This window comes from Bombus vosnesenskii, unplaced genomic scaffold (assembly GCF_011952255.1).
Source record: "Bombus vosnesenskii isolate JDL3184/JDL3185 unplaced genomic scaffold, Bvos_JDL3184-5_v1.1 scf7180000013352, whole genome shotgun sequence".
Classification (NCBI taxonomy): Eukaryota; Metazoa; Arthropoda; class Insecta; order Hymenoptera; family Apidae; genus Bombus; species Bombus vosnesenskii.
The window spans coordinates 1363869-1380036 of record NW_022882988.1 but is presented as its reverse complement, the minus strand read 5'-3'; the positions used below and the strand labels follow the sequence as shown (position 1 = coordinate 1380036).

At 38.5% G+C, this 16168-nt stretch overlaps 1 protein-coding gene across 2 annotated transcripts in view; it reads right to left on the bottom strand.

The window, feature by feature from the left end:
- Positions 1-15752, bottom strand: part of LOC117236768 (CD151 antigen-like) — an 89937-nt gene extending 74185 nt beyond the window's left edge. The window contains exon 1 of one of the 2 annotated variants that reach the window (XM_033500009.1): positions 15331-15752. The gene's annotated coding sequence lies outside the window, so the exon portion shown is untranslated. The remainder of the gene's footprint in view (positions 1-15330) is intronic. The other variant, XM_033500010.1, reaches the window with a different exon arrangement.
- Between the last annotated feature and the right edge of the window lie 416 nt (positions 15753-16168).

Genomic DNA, 16168 nt, shown 5'->3' with positions numbered 1-16168 from the left:
TATCAGGTTACTGTATGTTATACGTGACGAGGCAATTCGACAAGAATTATATTATACGTTAATAAACGAATAAAAAGTAAATGATCTTCTCTCACGTAGAATTAAAAAACAAAAAAAGAACACGGGTCACGAGCAGTTCGTATGATCGATGTAGCATGATAATTTTGTTCGAACGGTAGCGAGTGTAAACAGGGAAAAAATTACCGGCTAAATTAATTCCTCAACATCGGTGCTCTTAATAGCGTCGCTAATAGGTATCATTCTGATGCGAGCGTTACGAGAGCAACGAAAGATTCTTGTCGGCGCAGTTAGTCGACATTTTAACCTGGTATGTTAGCTCGTTACACTAATTAGAGAGCGGAAAGCCTCTCGAGTATCGGGCGTTGTATCAAGGATGAGTATCGCAGGAAAATTTATCTCCGAGAGTACATCGCGTATTGGTCGATCGACGGTATCTGAATCGATTCCTCCTTGTGGCTTCTAGAGCGGAACTCTGCGTTCGTTCCACGAACGGGAAGATGAACGAGAAAAATCATTGAATAGCCCGACACCGTGTGTTGCTAATACTAACCGAGCGAAAACGAGAAACAAAGTTGTTCCTAGCGAAGCTACTTCACGTGGCGAGTTTACCGTTGTATACTATGTATCTGGATCGATGCAAACATTCCACCAGCGACCTCGAGATGTTATTAAAATAATTATCGATCCTCGAGGCTCCGATTCTCTCCTGCTTCGTCGGACTAGAAGCTTTCGGACGCGATACGAACACGTATAGTATATACGTACCGAGGGATTTTAGTCGTTCGGGTCTAAAGTAAATGAGTTTAATTAAGATTTTAACTTATGAAACGAAACTAAGGAAGCTAACGAACACTAATGCGCGTCTATAGTCTGCAAAAGGGACAACTGATGGTTTTCTATTTCCTCGGAAGACGAGAAACGATCGACTGTCGTGTTTTAACGCGTGTTGCTCAACGACGAGACAACTCGTCACGCGACGTCGGTGTTCCGTTGAATGGAAGACACGATGTGATAAAAATCAGTCGTACGTGATTCGGTCTTTAACGAGCTACTTTCACGGCATTTCTCTGCTCTCACGACCGCTTATTTGGTTCATTGTACAACTTGAATCGTCCTTCGGGACCTGCCACTATTTACACCTCGGCTCTTCGTGTTCGCGCATTTAAATCGTACGCTCTGCTTTGTCTATGTTAGCAGCGGAAACGCGAGGAGGCAAGCCTAGTCGATGCAATACACGAATCAAGAAGTACTTTAAAGGAAACTTTTTCTTAAGGTTACACATTGACAGTCGGCCTTCCGTAACTTCTTGATTAAAAGTGCTTCTGCGAAATCGTTTCGCCTACTACGCTAACGCCGCTGTACTTAGCCGGTAACTTTGTAAATCGTCGTTCACACGAAACTCAAGAAACGGAGGAGGAAGAGATCGTTCGGTGCCTGGAACGAGTTCCAGCAAGCTGGAGGGGATTTCCCTAAGGACTTGTAGCGCGTAACGAGTAATTCTTTCTCGTGACACACATCTCCGAGAGGGATCGAAACTTTCCTCAAACGAGATTTCTCTCGTCTACCGTTGGATAAAAGGGGAGCCAGGCGCAGCCCCCCTCCCCCATGAAAACTGCATGATGATTAAAAACGTGGTTTAATCGTCTAGAGGCTTTTCGCCAGTGCCGCTCCTTTCGTTCCCGTTTACTTGAATTTTCAGACCCCTCTGCTGAGACTGCGCCGCTCAAATTATACTCCCACGGCTATATTTCAGGACGGTGGCGTTCCCCTATGCTACCTTCGAGTACCTGCAGATTATGGGATCCGGTCGTGGGTCGGCCTGAGCACGTAATTCTCTGTCCTTTCAGAGAAATCTCAACAGGCTTTATTTGCAGAGCAGGTAGGAATGCCCTGGCGGTACATAGTTCCTAGAGTAAAAGATTGCATCGGCCCCCCAACCCACTGACAATGGCCTCCAAAATTATTGCGTCAAGCTTGTAATCGTTATAAATAACACGATATTCGCACAAACGAAAACCTCCTACCTTTGTCTCCTTCCTTTGAGCTATGAATTTTCAAGATACACTTGCACGAAACACCGATAATACCGTGAGGCGATATTACGCCGGCTATTCTGATGCAATTTGCTCGATAAATTCAACGGCGTTAATACGACGGTCCTCGATTCTCAAGGAGAGAAACGGAAAGTACTTATTTCCATTATACGAGGAAGAATTATTGAGACAGGTCAAAAGACACGACGGCAGAGCTCCTTAGAGAGTCGTTTAATTTTACAATGCGGCATATTTCTTTGGGATTCATAGCACCTGCCCTGGTAATAACAAGCAGCCGTTAACGCGGCGAAGAGGGACACGGAAGCCGATATTTCATTCGCGAAAATTGATGGGATGTTCGCGTTGAAGAGTTCCTCTTCGAATTAAATGAAATTTCAAGTCCAGTTTTATTCCGCTCGCACGGTGCTTGTCTCATCGACCGTTCTCCCCGGATGAAACCGGCTTCCTCGTTTCCTGAATTTTCCATTTTGCATTTTCCACGGAGAAAAACGTGGCGCGCTCTTACAAGGCAGACTCCAACGACGTAAACGTTTCGAAACGATCGTGGACAGCTGACGTTTCGACGTGATCCATACAGGGTACTCCCGGACGAAACGTTGCGATTAATACATCGCAGACGGGTGCAGGATACTGCCGAAACGACGAGGTGGAAGACACAGAGAGGACCGCACGTGACCAACACGCGTGTTCCTACATTCATACGTGGCCGGATTTGGCTACGTGTACCCATTTATGATGCAACCTAGTTGCATCTCTGACCAGAATACGATCAGGCGAGCGTAAAGTGCAGTCGAACGCAAAATCGCCATTTTCCCCGGACAATAACCCGGGCAATTGCACGGCTTTCGTCCGGTCTGTTAAAAAATTTCAGGTAGAAACAATGGCCAGTCACAGGATGTCAAAAAGGTACACGTTTAAAGGGACAACCATGAAATCACTCCTCCCACTGGATAGACAAATGACGGTTATTTTCGGTGGTCATTGGTTTCGATAAAAGAATTTTCACCGTGAAGAATTTTACGTAAGAAAAGAACCGTCTGAGGCAATCTCAGTTTCCCGAATGGTACGCTTTTAACGGTTCCAGCTTCTATGAGCGCCTTAAAAGGTGCACGGGCACGCGCCCACGCACGTGCTTGTCTTACCTGCTATGAGATCTTTCGTTGGAGTCGAACAAATTTTTTCGTCTCGTTCGCTCGTAACGATACACCTTAGGAATACACCAAAGAATGTTGGGTCTCTCTCGAACGTGACGACCGTTTGGAAGGTTACTCGAAATTGATAAGTTCGAGTAGTAAACGGTTACGTAATAGAAAAATAGGGAAGGAATTTTTTAGAGGGGAAAAAATGTAAATTACATTCGGACTATAGCAATAAAAAAAAACGGGGAATAAAGTTACAACTACTAGGACAATTTATGTTGGTTTTTATAGACCTGGCATAGTTACCACTGTAAAATACGAACTGTTTGTTTTCTTCGATTGAAATAAATATATTTTTACTTTTCCACAGACAAATTTAATAATTTATTATCTTTGGATTCAACCTATTAATCTACTGATAAATAACGTAAGTGGCCATATTAACAGAAATAAACATCTTATTACTTATTATCAAAAACATGCAGATTTACATCGTTTATCGTTTCGACTCCTCGATCGTATCCCATATATCTAACAAAAAAGAACTCTTTGTTTTGTCTAGGCTGAAAACGCATGCAACACGTATCAGCAATTAATCATGGGATATTTCTATTATCTCGCGCCCGGTATCAGTCGTGTATTATTGTTTGGCGTCATTAATCCGACGTTAATCCTATCACAATGGACTTGGTGACGTACTCTGTACCTAAAATTCTTCCACGCATTACCCTAACAAATTACAAGTGTTATCTGCTGTGCTGAATCATTATCTATACAAACGCAGACAAACAATCGGTAAATTATCATTTCGTGGTACATTGTAAGCGTTGAACGAGCAACCGAGTTTCTTGGGGCAATTCGAATGGCGCGTAGAAACAAGAACGAAAGAGCTGCTCGTTAAGTAATTATTTTTAGAAGAACGATAAGCGTAGACTGGTTGCTGGCGATCCGGATCACGGTGCGGTACGTTCGTTGATGTCACATCTATCAAGCGAATCAATTACAACGGCGTTCCTTGTTTCCTCGCGAATGAGAGCGTGGCCTTTGCTTTCGTTTAACGGACACCCACGCACGTCCCAGCATTCTCCGGCCCCCGTACCCTTTCAATTATCCCACAGAATTATTTATGAGCTCTCCGAGACGCCCGTTGAAAATATTACATACATATTATCGATCGTGATCTATGGAAACACCGACTTATAATGGTTTTCCGCAAATTAGTAACTCCGATACGTAATCGTTCGATTGCGGACAATTATGCATTTATGGGAAATTTCTATATGCAAATATATGCAGAATGCATGAACGATGAAACCACGGTAAGAGGTCTCACTATGCCCGGTTTCATTTGGTTGCAGTCGTTCTCAGTGACCGAAATAATTAAATAGATTACACTTAAATTTCGTCATTGATGGTCCATGATTCTCAATATTGTCATTGCTCGATGAAATTCTGATAATATATCGTTTATGTCGATAACTGTAATATTCTCTATTCTTGCTTCATTTCGTCTCATCGTATCGCATTTTTGTTATATTTTTATCATCTTATTATGTCATTAACTATTTTTACTAATTGCGAATGATCAGTAAATTACATTTTACTATTGGTATATACCGTGACCCTAAATCCACGAATGCCTCGAGTAAAATAAAAAAGAACTTAAAAAAGAAATAAAAAAGTTGGAATTTACGTCCGCAATCGTCATGAAATTTCTCTCTTGAATAATTAAAAAATGCCTAGAAAAGTGAAGAATTGTCTATCATTTCGAAGTTTGTAGAATTTTAACGAGCAAACTGACGTAAAATTTACCATCCAGAAATGTTTCCCTTCTGTCAATGACGAATAGCCAAAATGTTTGCATAAATCCGATGTAACGGGAAACGTGCCACGCTATTGACATTCTCTACTTCCCTAACCATTTCCAAAAGTTGGTCAGACTTTCGACGATCGATTAAACCTTTCTTTAACGGCGAACATTTTTCAGAAATTTCCACAGCTTTGCAACTATAAAATTTATCTTTTTATAAAATTGAACAAACGTCTAAAACACCTTTTGCTTTCCGGACGAGGCAAACTTCTTCGTACATTTTTCTGTGAAGTAAGAATACCGTAATTATAATTTAAAAAACGCGATTGATTATGCTATTAACGTCATAAAAGAATATTATTACGAATAAAGAATACTTATTAATTTAAGCAGATTATCATTCCTTTCGAAAACTATACCACTGAACGCGTTAATGCATCCAAATGAGGTACGCGATAAGCTTCTAATTCTCACAAAATCGTACACGCTTGTTAAAACATATGTACTTCACATTTCGGCGAATAGTTTAGCGGTCCGTTAAAAGGCAACATTCTGTCCGAGTATTTTCGTCTCTTTTCTTTTTCCGGTGAGAGCCGGCGGTTTCTGCGTGCACACTGAATCCCAAGTTCTGCGGTTGCTCCGGCTCAAAAAGGAGTGTTTTAATTGGCGGCATAGGTAGAAGGGAACTGGTTCGCTCGTTCGTGCGGCAAATTTGCATTCAGCGAAAAGGCGAGAGTGGCGGGTAAAGGGTGGAGAAAGAGGCAGGGTGGAATAGAGGGGAGGAGAAGGGGTATGTGGCACGACTACAGCTTTTTAAGGCAATGCTCGGTGAATCGACGAGATTTAAGCCGAAACTGTTTCGCGGCTCCGCTCGATATAGAAACTTATTAGCGTAATTAACGGACAACCCGAACATTCGTTCGGCTGGTCACACGCTTCATCTGATATTCAAGAAACGAGTGAGTTAATGACGCGCGAGCCGATAACGCGATCAAATTAATCGACACGCGCCACACGAAAGAATCATAGATATAATTAAAAATTAATATCGATTCATTTGGACACGACCGAATGATAATCTGCTCCTATTCTCGCCTCTGGTTAATACGGAATCGTTCGTTTAACTCGTACGATCCGATTGCTACCACGTTTCACGCTCAGATAGTCTTACAATTGGTACGATTAAAAGAAAGTTTAATCCATTAAGGATCAAGCGATAGCTTATTGTAGCCATAAGAGTCCAATTACTTCAAATTTTATAAGACTGTATAATCTACGTGGATGAAATAGCGACGAAAATAGATCAAACGAATTTTTGAAATCCTCTTTCACAGCCGCAATGTTAAAAAATTGTACTTTATAACGTGAAATATTTTTGGTTGCAAAATATTGCAAATTAAATATTTCCTTCTATATTGCGTAAACATGTAATATTTCGTAAAAGGATGGATATTTATTTGTACTTTCCAAATTTATTACCCGATTTTTCATTACCTCTGTATCTAGTAATTACGAGAGAAAATTAGGTGAGCTTGGATTCACTCATACGAGCCACTCACGATCCAACCCTGCCATTTCGCGGTTCGTACTCCGAGGATTAATTAATTTCTCGGTCAATTCAAAATCGCGGGCAAACTTGATTCCATTGTTAGCCTCTCGTCTATAAACTGCTTGGCCAAATTCGGAATTTTGAAAACTAGAGCATTTATCAGCCAAACCACGGGACAACTTGCATTCATCGATGGACGCGTCGAGAGCGAAACGTAGCTTTCAACTTCAACCGACCAGATGCATTCGCGATCTATCGATCATCGTCAGTCCGCTTTGTCGACTATGTACACATTAGACTTACCAGTGCGTTTATTACACGCGATAATTTTTTAATATCTACCGCATGACTTCACAAGCCTGTAACTCGAGCTCGTGCACTTAATGACTCGACGTTGCCTAAGACAACCTAAGTGGCCATTGCAATTAATAACCATCGTACGTATATGCCGATTAATTCAGTCATTAAAAGAATAAAAATCAAATTATAATTTTTTTGACATTTCTAGAATTGTATCGGAGAAATGTCGAATATAACAAGCAACGGGGAAGTTGTTACTAACGTTCGCGAAAGTGCTGGCTATGACAATAATGCATTCGATTTTGCTTACCTTCTCCGATAACACCGGAGCGAGATCACGTACAGCATAATGGAATACGGCAAAGTCCACTGCTCGCTTATAAATATTCTCACATAGCTTTTGCTACGCTGAACTCACGCCAATCGAAGATTACATCACAGCTCGACATTTATCGCGTACAAACCATTAAATATATATATGTATGTATGTACATCGAAGCTCGTTGATTTCCTATGATGTTACGCGTTCCAAGTTCGAAGACGTACGTTTCACATTAGATAGCGCGATCAAGTTCAATATGCGAGTAATGTATTCGCGAATCCAATTCAATTTCAACAGACAAGTTCCACTTTGTGACATTCGAGTATCAGTAGAAAGCAATGTTTCATTTTCATTCATTCGCTAATTACAAATATGTATTCAGATTATATGAACTGGTCTGGAACTAAGAAATCAGTACCTTGAGTGGTCGCAACACTCGAGTACGTATTTATAAATACTTCGACATTTGAAGATCTCTACGTTGATTTTCTGATTTTTATTTCGCTTGGTAGGTAAAAGGGAATATTTTAACATGACTTGCAGTCATATACGTACAACTTTATTATTCATATACAGGTATTTAAAATCGTCTTTAAAATTTTAAAAATATCGTCGTAACATTAGAATATTGTTTGTTTTAATATTTATGTCGTTGATTTCTATATCTTTGAATTGAACAGATTCTTTCCACTTTTAGATATTGACCGATTGAAAAACGAGTGGATGAATTTGTAATAGAAAATATATTGAAATAAATAAAGGTATAAGTATAATGTACAAGTTTGTGCTGATCCAGATCCTCACTCTCATAGTGTCACAATACCAATGAAATCGATAGGGAGCACGTTCATATATTTATAGCAAAGGATATTACCAAAAAACTTAATCTTTTAGCTTTAGCTAAAGGCTATAGGAAACATAAATAGAAATCTATTTATTAGCTCCTTTGTTCCTAGATCTTGTAACCCAAAACATAATTTATATTCAAGAGCACAATAATATGGACCTCTCCTTATTTAGAATATTTTTTTATTTCACTAAATTTTATTTTCTACGTCACAGCGATCTCCGCGTCAAGGATATACAAAAATAAAGATGTAGAGTTTTTCTTGAAGTAATTACTTCAACATTTCATATTAAAATATTCCTTTTGAGTCACAAAGCGACGTTAAGATCAAAAACTGTGTTTTTCATGCGATCTTTGATAATATCTTTGATCACGTTGCTGGTTCAATTAATACGTATATCGATCTGAATACAGTTGAACGGACAATTTAATAATTAAAAAAAATTCCTCAAATCGGACGGTGAAAGAAAAATTCCAGCAGTTTCACGGCAACCATGTCCTGGACTATGCAATTCTGACTGTGTAAACGACCCGACGTAAAAATTGAAACGTGCTTCATTCCCGGCTCTAGACGTGGCACGTTTAATTTTAATGCTTTCATTAAGGAACCCCCCGTGGATGGTTCGCTTCTTTCGCGATAGTACAGTGTATTCTTCGTGAACTTTGCTTCTTCAAAACTCGTTTTTAACGAATCCTTTGAACCTTCTGTACGAGGATAATATACATTCGCTAAAATATCCTAACTATTTAAGTATTGTAGCAATAGATACTATTGTAGCTTTGATCGAAACGATAACAGCATCAACATGCTTATCCGGCACGTTACGTATTGTAGTATTATCTATCTTAGGATTATTCTTGCAAATTTTCTCGTTCGCAACAGGTATGAACATGCTTCGTACAAAGTCGATATCTCTGGTGATTTCGTTTAGCGCCTTCGCAGGATAGGGTCGACGTGTTCATTGACCCTTGAATTTTGATGACGAACCTCGGCTAAAGGGCACTTTTCGCTTCGTCATTTTCTGCTATGAGAACAATGCTACATTCATAATCAGATATGAACAGCTCAAAAGTTATATCAATGAACTTCATAAATAGGAAAGCATAATAGAAAAAGATGTTTCATTTTCTAAAATTTATCTTGGAATTCGCTACTGTTCACGTTCTTGCAATAAATAAGTTGTTTGCTTCTTAAAATATTACTGGGAAGAACAATGAAATTGAGGAATTAGGGAAAAGCGGAGTTTAAGTAAATTTTGTTACATTCGCTTTGGAGTTCGTCATTGTCATTTATTTAATTCTTCTCCCGTGTCATTCTTCCGTGATAAATAAATTTATGAAACTAAATCAATTGTCTTCTGGTAAGATCCACGCTAATATTACGTTTAGAAAATAAAATTGTAGAGTTTTAACCGCTAGAGTGACGAAAGTAAAGCGTATTCTTCAATGCAAAAGTAGAAACGCCAATGTCGCATAGGTATACGAGGCTTACGCACATAGTAAGCGATAACGGTGATAACGAAACACTCGACACTTAGAATGGAAGCGTTTTGTATGTGCTCGCAGAAATCGTTACCATATATACATACGTAACGTCCGATCTGCCCGTTCACAACGCGACGCTTGGGAATGCACCGCTGCCTTAACTTCGTTCTCATATTCAAACAGCAACGAAAGTTAGCTATCGTCTTTGCAAACGTCGAATATCAACATTCGTCTATGTCTATGTTTCACGAGAAAGTTATTCCCTTGGTTGCAAGATTCATATTTAGCTTGTAAATTAGATGGATATAGAACAGAGAGGCAATTTTAAATGACGCGTGTTCAGAGAAAAAAATTGTACGAGTGAGAAAATGTTGAAATTTATTGCGATCCTCGAGTGTTGTACGTCTCAATGTCGCTTTAATTTCAGCTAAGAGAAAAACTTTCAATATTTTAATCCTTAAAGGTTATCGCCTATGAAATTTCGATAAACAGTATATAGAAATAATATAGGAAAGTGTGTTTAATATATCTATATCATTGAACTTTCGTATCGATATTTCGATCAATTTAAAAAATGCAATATAAACAAAGTCATCGTTCAGAGCAGAAGCACCGTATCGGTAAAGCTTTAATGAATGAAATATTGATTAATTAATTTGATGAGATCCAAAATAAAAGCTTCTAGATATGTACACGTATATCGCTGTTATCCTTTCTTGCGTTTATTTCGTTTTTATAAAATCCCTCGATCAAAATCAAATTGAAAAGCGAGATGACCGTTTCCAATTTTACACATATATGTATATAGATTAAAATTCTATAATAAATTGGAATTTTATTAAAAACTACTTATCACACATAACCACGAAGACCTGGAAATTCAAAATATAATCCTCTCTAGATACGTAGCCCTACTCTTTTCTCGCTTTTGTAAAAACAGAAAGAAAAAAAAAAAGAAAGAAGAAGAGGAGAACTCCATTTATACAACCATCCAACAAAAACTCTCAATTAATATCCAATCGAAGAACAGGAATCTCTGATTCTCTGTGTATAGCTCGATACCGTTCTTTCCATTGTATCCGTGATACATATTCAGCGCGAGAGACGATCGTGTGCCTCAGGTATAATTGGAAAACTATCGATGTGCTGTAACCTGAAAACGGCGAGACAGTCTCATGCCAAGCCGCCAATAACGACGAGAGCTCTTAATCCCAAATTGAAACTGGTACCATGAATACGTGACTTGGAGGGCTTTCTAATTTCTTTCGGTACCAGTTGAGGAAAAAACGTGATGTTTAGTTGGCGGTAGCACGGTGATAAGATTTACGATATAGCGACGAATGAGATGGGACGCGCAAAATAGCGATATTTCAGCGAGGGAAGATAAACTTGTGTTTACTTTGCTCTAAATGTCCGTGCATGTGGCGAGATATTAACATAGTTTTGTATAATCAAAACGGTCGATAACGTACGTTTACGTTACGCACGTAAAAATGCGATAAGGGGACCGGTTGCTTCGGCTCGTTTTCTGAACAGATTTTTGCTGCTTCCTCTTCGAATAATATTACCCGCATTACTCTCCTTATTTATACGTGTATTAAATTTAAGCTTGCGACATTGCGCCTATATGCGATCCCGTTAACGCTATAACTGGGAAACTGTACAACCTAACCATGAAAAATAAGTGAAAATGGAGTTGAAATTATTGGAAAATATAATTTCGTTTGTGTAGCAACCGAATAAGGTCAGACTTGCGTCTAAAGGGATCTACCGTAGAGCGACGAATAAATTAGTTTTTTTTTTTTCGATGTAATTTCTATGGACTTCTATAATATTTTAGGATTTATTTCGCCAATTTGATCCAAATTTTGAATAATATATAAGAATTTTCGATAGTTGCAAGTCGTACTAAAATCAAGCCAGAACGAATATCACTTTTAATTTTGTTAAGCTACTCCGTGAAAATTGATGAGAGAAACCTAGAAAAATCGATAGTCCAGCTTCAAAGTACGTTTTTTAATTATCGACTTCTCTCCTTCATTCTACTACGCGCTATAGCCAAGCTTATCCTGATTAAGAATCTTTTTGGTTTTCTTATTTCAAACTAGCAGAATGGTTGGAATCTCGGACGCTATGAAAAGACACCTTTTTCCAGCGCGAATGTCCAAGCCTTTAGATTATCCGCGCCAATTTTTATTATATTTCTTTAAAAATACTTTTATAATAGCAATATATATATATACATGTGCAGAATGGCGATGAAAAAATTATACAGTTCCCTTGTACAAAAATAGTAAAAAACGTAAAACTGCCATTCTACAACAGAGTATCCTCTTAAATAGTTTTGACGATTTCATACCTATGGGAAATCTATGCAGAAATCTAAAAAACAGCCAACATTATCTACTCTTATGTCCGCTTTAAACAAAATCTATTTTGCATTTTTCCTTCTTACAACTGCCATTCTATGATTATAACCGTCAATAAATAAATAACAAAGAAGTAGCTTTTCTTAAAAACGCGGTATCTCACAACAGTATTCCAGAGTAAAAAAAAAAGTAAACGGTGGACAAATTCACAGAACGCACATAATATTCAAAAATATGTAAAAAATCCAAAGAAAATAGATAAACAACCAAAAGCAAACTTATCTCTAGATTTTATTTCTTTCTTTGCATTCATAAAGATATTCGAAAGTCAGGAGATGTTTCCACACTCATCCGTAGTCGACTTATTATCAAAGATCCGGAGCTGGTTTATTAACCACGATGCTCTCAAATAGCAAAGCTGCTCCGGATTACGTCAAACATAAAATACATTACCGTTATTATTATACGGCCATTAAAACAACCAGAAATCGCGCACGGGTCTGCAGTCGAGTCCGCGATGAAAATCTGGAGGAAAATCGCGAGGCAACGAACCACGGCGGCGCTAGTCAAAGCGGAAATATTCATGCAGTCGATTCTATCCAATCCTGGCCGACTTGAATACGAAAGAAGGTAAAAGAGCGGCTGGCGTTAAATCTCTCGACGGCGGACATCGGCTTGTACTTTCAGTAACGAGAAAACTACTTCAACCTTGACTAAACCGTTCCACGCGCGATTCACTTAGCGAACGCGTCGCGGAAACCGCAACTATCCGCGTGGAATTCAAACTACCTTGGACGTTTCGCTGGATAGATACTGTAGTTGCCTAAGAATCCACAACGAGTTGTTTTTTTTTTTAGTCGGTTCTAGGGTCTTTTTTATTTGACGAACGCGAGAAAGTTAGGCCACTTGTGAACCACCGCGCCGCTCCGAAAGAAACTTCAAGGAAGTACCTTTTAAGTTAATTTACCGTAACAAAACGACTTTTCGAGTGTTTTTGAAATTCACGTCGCGCGGTTGTTTTACCAGGATCGTGAAACTTTGTACAGTTCCTGTCAGGTTTTTCAGCTTTTGACCGAGAGATTTATGGTACTGTCGGCTAAAACGATCGAGAGACAACCGCAGTACAAAGGTGCAATAGGAACCATTTTTTGATATATCCTACGAATTCATGATTCAATCAATGTTCGTAGTAATAAACTTTTGCACATTCGAATACATTATTGTGTCTTTGATCTTTTATTTTTTTCTCTTTCAGTAAATACAATTTAAATATTGTAGCTGCCTTTTCAATTAGCTGATATGAATAATTATCTTGCGATCAAAAGGACATAAACGAGGAAATTCTAGAAGTTAGATTCTAATTAATAGTTTGTAATATTACAGATTACATTATAATTCTATAGATTCGCGTGTTATTCGTAGAATACTATGGTAATTATCGACTTTAACTTGAAAGTTGGAACAGTTGAGAATTACGGGAGAACTTCTGGAAAACACGTTTAGAGCTGGTTTGCCATAATAACACGATTTTTCCAGCGGTTTTGAAATTTACGTCGCGCGTTTCTTTTCCTTGGACCGCAGCACTTTGGACGGATTTCGTGCCAGGTTCGTACCTTTTGACCGTATAAGATTTATAGTACCATCGGTTTATCTACATTGCTACGAACAGTTAGTGGATTACTACCTACTACATATAAAATAATTCTGTTGTAATCAAGCGAACAAAAGTGGACCAATTCTATAAGTTTGATAGTTTTATACGTATAGCACTGTGATAACGAATGCGTTGCGTAATTAATTTTTCTAATTTTTAAAGATATTAATATTTTAATATTTGTAATATTTAATATTTTTTAACTGCTCCGATTTTGCATTAAAAATTTCTTTGTCGATCTGGAAACCAATAGAAAAAATCAATTATGCTAATAAATGAATCAAAGCCGTAGCCTGTAACGAAATCCACAATAACGGTCAAGTATAATAAATATAACGTCAAATATTACAAAGTAAAGCATGAAATAACTATTGAAACAAAACAAAAAAATAAAATGCAGAAACTCACGGAATAAATATAAAAATCAAAGTGACACAGGAAACGAACCTCTAATTGTTTCGAATAGCCTATTTTTTTTATCTTTTTACCCTATTTTTCATTTTAACGAGAACGTCGCGTGCAAGTATACGTGTATATTACGTTTCAGAACAGTTCGTGACTATGTCATATAGCGTAATTAGACAAACTACGAGACACATTCGAACGCCTCCACTCGGTCAATAAAAAACCTGATACGTATTAACCTCAAAATGAACCGGCACGGTGGCCAATATAACACGATCATCTCGGGGGACGCGACGAGAAAAGCCTATGGTGTCGCACGACGGATTTCTTGTCGTCGGCTGACCGTTCTCTCGGATCCTGTATCGCTCTCTTTTTCAGCGAACCGACCATCCTTCTCTCTCCCGTTGTCCTATCCTACGCCTCCTTCATAGGCTTTACACGATGGGAACCGGTATGACCGGAACGAACAGGCAGAATTCTTTCTATGACTGTCAAAACAAGTCTGTCCGCTGATTTAACGAACTCGCATCATCCGCTCTAATCGATCATACGCGATCTTTACGTACCTGCATTTCGTCGAACATTCGAATGCTGTGTCAGTTTCGACCGAAGATCTACCGAAAATTCACGAACATCTACGAATCAACTGTACGAGAAGTTACTAGACATTCATATTCCTATTCGTATCCTAGATGTAATCTAGGATATTTCGTGACACGGTCACGTTTCTCTAAAATGGTTCGTAATTTTTGGACTGTAGATGTTTACGTATTTATAGAAAATTTAAACATGCAAAAGTGCAGAGAACGTGTCTGTAATGTAAAGTTATATTTAAAATATAGAATTATATTTAAGATAGAGTAATTGTCATGGTATTTAGTAAGTAAAGCAAATCTCTGCTGAAGTTTAATTTCTCGAATTATATAAAGATACGAATTTGCATAAATATCTAGTAATTTTAGTAAGAATAGTTGTAGCTGCTTCTCCATAACCTAATCGGATGAAAGTTTCCACGTTTGACATGTATACGTGACCACGACCGCGACCGCGACCACGGTCACCCTCATAAAGCACAAAAATACCAGAAGTTCGTGGAACACTACGCGCAAATCCAAACAATATTCGCAATTACGCGAGATTATTACATCCCAAAGACATAACCAAAGACAGTTACATCGAATTAATATTTTCTATAACGTAAAAGTGATATTACAAAGAATCGAATAAACGCGCCATTCGGATATAAACACGTGTCAAAACATGTCGCCATTTTTTACACTTTTTGCGTAGTAAATCCCGCGTCCTTCGCTAGTAATCCGAAACTGCGTTGCGTATGAACAATCTGTTTTGAATAGAATAATAAACGTGGACTTACCGAGTGCGTCCTCGAGACGACCGCGTGCCAGCAAAAAATAAACACGAAGCGAAGATGCACTGCAAGTTTGTACAGCTTCCCGCGTGCTATGATCAAACGAAGTTGCGTAACGCGACAACTTGTTCGCACAATGCGTTGAGATACGAAAGAACACTTGATTTATCGCGTGGACACGCCAGGTAACACTGATACGTTGGCACAAAATGACGCGCGGTACGAGCAAAGACAATCCATTTGTTTTGATGAGAAGATGCGAAACGAAGTGAACTCGCACGAAGGTTAGAAAAGAGAAGCGCAACAATCACCTTCCACTACGACGGCTGGAGCGCGACTGACTGGCCGTGCCGGCTAGCTTACCGCTACGCTACGCACACGGCCTCGAGTTTCGAATTACGCGCGGCTTAACGACTCTACATTCTGCATCTGTCAGTCTTACCGCTCCGAGATGAATACATGGTTATTACGTGGTCATTTTGGAACTGACGTTTTACGCATGAAATACTGTAGCTCACAAAAGTATTCAAACACTTAATTTTTATATACATTATAATCTTGTCCTAGCTCTCTCTAGGTATTAAAACGCATTCTGACTTTGTACAATATACGATAGATCGCGGGTTTTTACGCATTTATGACAAATTTGAGGATGCAAAAACGCACAGAATGTATATGATATGCAAAAACATATAAATAAATCCAGAATTTAGTATTCATTGTATTATTTAGTGAAGCAATTATCTACCTAGGTTTCATTTTTTATCTGAATTTAAAAGCTGGTTGAAGCAACGATCGGCAAACGCAATGAACAAACGAGAAATATTTGATAACCTTTTAGCGA